The sequence below is a fragment of the Hyaena hyaena genome, unplaced genomic scaffold (genome assembly GCF_003009895.1).
Source record: "Hyaena hyaena isolate Hyena2069 unplaced genomic scaffold, ASM300989v1 scaffold_18, whole genome shotgun sequence".
In the NCBI taxonomy this organism is placed as follows: Eukaryota; Metazoa; Chordata; class Mammalia; order Carnivora; family Hyaenidae; genus Hyaena; species Hyaena hyaena.
The window spans coordinates 789056-789634 of NW_024080649.1; positions in this window are offsets into that span (position 1 = coordinate 789056).

Below are 579 nucleotides of genomic sequence, written 5' to 3' on the forward strand. Positions count from 1 at the left end.
CTTGCCAACTGCAGCCACAAAGAGGTCCCTCCCCCGGGCCCGCCGAGGACCCGCGAGGACCCTGACCGGGCCGCCTGCCGCCCGCCGCCCCGCACCTCACGCCGCCCACCCCGCAGGGTCCGCGCCGCCTGCCGCGCTTCGCTGAGCCCACCAAGTCCGCCAGCTCCCACAGGGTCGTGAGGCCGCCCCGGAGGCGGAAGGTGGGCGGCGGTCAGGCGACCGCCGGGGCAGCCATGCGCAGAGAGGCGACGACGGCGAGAGCTGGAGCCGCCCGGACGGAGGGCGCGCGGGCGGCCTCTGCTGGCCGAGGAGAGTAGCGGCACCAGCCTTGGGTCCTCGCCAAGCTATCCGCTTAGCGGTGCGCCGTCGAGGGCCCAGGCAGTCAAACGGGCTGACGAGAAAAGCTCAGGCCTTGGATTCAGACCAACACACGGTAGCGCCATTTATCTGGCGGTGATATGTGCCAGTCTCACATTCTCTCATTGAATCGTATCTAACCCTTTTACAGACTAGGAACCTGAAGCTCAGAAAACAACCTGGCCAAGGATCCCGATGCTAGAAGACAGCATCCCAGTACTT